The sequence below is a fragment of the Setaria viridis genome, chromosome 9 (assembly GCF_005286985.2).
Source record: "Setaria viridis chromosome 9, Setaria_viridis_v4.0, whole genome shotgun sequence".
NCBI lineage: Eukaryota > Viridiplantae > Streptophyta > Magnoliopsida > Poales > Poaceae > Setaria > Setaria viridis.
In genome coordinates this window covers 49,901,494-49,904,581 of record NC_048271.2, presented here as the reverse complement: position 1 = coordinate 49,904,581, position 3,088 = coordinate 49,901,494, and positions in this window count along the sequence as shown.

Below are 3,088 nucleotides of genomic sequence, written 5' to 3'. Positions count from 1 at the left end.
AAACACCCCCTGGGTGCCTCGGGTGCAGCTCATGTGAAAATATACAAATGATTGAAAATGGTTAAAATTACCTAAAAACATACTTCAAATAGCGTTAGAATGATTGAACTTAGTCCAGCTACAATTCATGTGATAATGATAAACTTTATTGCAAAAGTCGAGCTTCAAATTCGTTCTAGTTTAATTCTTAGAAAAGTGATAAATTTGGGTGAAAGGGCACTATGTCCTTAATAGAAGTTATACTTTAACTTTTTGTACTTTAATTCTTTGGTAACTTTTTTTTACTTTAAATTAAGGTTTAATGAATTTTCACAGCTTTTAATTGTTTGTTGCACTCTTGGGGAATTGTTTGTTACTCTCTTCGGGCCATTTCTAACTATGACCCATTTAAAGCATCAATGAGCCAAATAATCCTTAATACATCTACTACCCATTTTTCCCTTCTCTTTTGTGCTTGTGGAACTTACCTGGTGAAGATAGGCCCACAACAAGACATCAAGAAATATTTTAAATAAAAGTAAAATGTTGCAATTGAACATAAATTTTATTCCAAACTTTGAAGAAATGAACAAAAAGTATAGCAAAACTTCTCAAGCGGCAAACCATTAGAAAAAAATATTTTAGAGCTAAAACAAAATATTTGAAGTCATTAAAAAGTATTTCATGAAAACAAATTTGATCTTAAAAATAAATATAACATAAATAAATATATTTCAGGAATATATTATTTTTATAAGATTTTAAATTATAATTGTCATGTATCAAGTACTTCTTTTTTCACCTCCATCCAGAAATGTGAGGCATATTTTGTTTCATCAGGATAAGTTTGTAGTCAACGAATAATACTCTATGAATATATAAGATTTATATAAAAAACTAGTATTATTGCATTCGTGCTTAAAAGTACTGAAGTATGATTAAGTTAATGAAACACAATTACCTTTGGGCCGGGGGGGTGGGGGGGGGAGCGCAAGATGGTAAATTAAACAGAACATCATCAGCCATAAAAAGAAAATGAAAACAAAACTTTGTTGGCTGTAGAAAAGGAGTACTGGTTTTTTGCTGTCCTGTGATTTGCTCCAGAGTGGAAGCGGAAAATTCCCCCAGTGCAGCACACCTCGCGATTGCCGCCGCGGCGCCGCCGCGAGATGATAATGCGAGGGGCGGCGGCGGCGGCGGCGGCTCTTCAGATCGTCGCCCCCCTCAGCGGGCGAAGCGGGAGGGGCGGCTTGGATCCCGATCTGAACATTGCGGAAGAACACGTACCGCGTGCGGAAGTTCGGGGCGATGGAGGCGAGCGATTGGGAACCAGATTGGGCTGATCCACGAGGGACTTGGGTCCAAATCGACGAGAGGATCATGGCATGGGGAATCGCCAGCAACAGAATGTCCAAGCAGCTGGTCTCACGGTCACGGATGCCCCGTGCCATACCCATGTGCTCCAGGTAAGTCTCTTACCAATTTGTATGGAAACAAGTTTTTGGTCATTGCAGCAACTATGGATGCCAACACTTTTCTTTGATCAGTTACCTGACCTTACTGTCACAAAATGTTGATTAATTTTAACTAGACCTGCAATGAACCATCTGGTGCCCGTAAGATTTTTTTCTCACCTCAACAGATTACTTAGGCACTTTCAAATTGATCGCCTGAAATTTTGGAGGAAAGCGAGCCATCCAACTCCCATGCATTTACCACTTTGCAGAAGGACACAGACCCCATCGCAATCACTAGAATTTCTGGCTGTTTTAACGTGATCCACAAAAGATGTGTCGGGCATGGGGAAACCTAGATAAAGGCAGGAAAGGGGGAACATCTGGTAGGGTCAGTTCCATGGCCATGGGGCCAATGGTAGGCAGGAACCAAAAGCGGCAGCAACTAGCCATGGGCAAGCGATGATTTGCTAGTACCAAATGAACACCATCATCGCGGAAAAGGACACGGGAGATTATTCCATCCCGTGCATGCTTAAACTGGATTACCCTGCTGCAACTAGAAGCCGCTTAGTTGCCGGAGCAACAAGCTAGGCACATTCCTCTTTGCGAGATATCTTTTTTTTCCATAGAGGAGCGAGGGCCCCTCGACGTTGCATGCCTCATTAAGGGACCAGCTCGATCTTGCAAGCAACTTTTGCTGCGATCAGAAAGAATGAGAGCCGTAGGACCAGCTTCAGAATTGAAGCTGCGCAGCCTTGTTTTGTTTGGCAAAACGCAATTGATTTGGCAATGGACCCTCGCTCGGTGGCTGGGGCTGGCCTGGTACGTTGTACGCAGGGCATGATCTAAAAAGCTCTGCATACGAATCAAATTCTCTCGTGGTTAGGATCGGCAGAGAAGTGGGCCTGGTTTGGTACTTAAGAGCTTTATAGCTACGGAAGCACGATGATACAGTAATCCACTTGCCAAACATGCTCGCAGTGCATACCTGGAAAGGGCAACCGAGGTTTAATGCCAATATCCCATGGACTTTTCAACATTGGAGTACCGGTTCTGATGAGAATAAAAACCGAAGGAGTACCGGTGATTCGCCATGCATGAGATGCAAATGAATGGATAGTTATGGTTATGGAACTGGAAAGGAACTGGATGAGGTACCACTTCTTATAGCAAAACAGGAGCATTCATTTCTGAATGGAGCACACTAAATTCCAAAAAGTACAGTGTCTAGTGTGGGCCTGAAACCGCTTTAATTTGCACTAAGCCCACCTTAAGATTTACATGTGATTTCTCTCTGTTTTTCCTTGTGTTTTTGCATATCCATTCTATGCGCCTCAAATGTCTTTTGCAGTACTAATTAGACTTTTTATCCTGGAAAGATGGTATACTGGTATGTGATATTTTAGTGCTAAGTTGGTTCCTAGGTGTTTGTTCTTTTCCTCATTTGTTTGCTCCATTAGGTACTTTTTGCCTATTTACACTTAACTTTCTACGTCGTCAACCTTGATGAACTAATAAGCATAGAGGTTCAGAATATATGGTTAGTGGACTCTCCTTAAAATCAAAAGGAAGACACTTGGGGAATTTTCTCGTATGCAACCGTATGTTTATGACAAGTAGAACCTTTCAGGGACGATGACAATGGCATACAA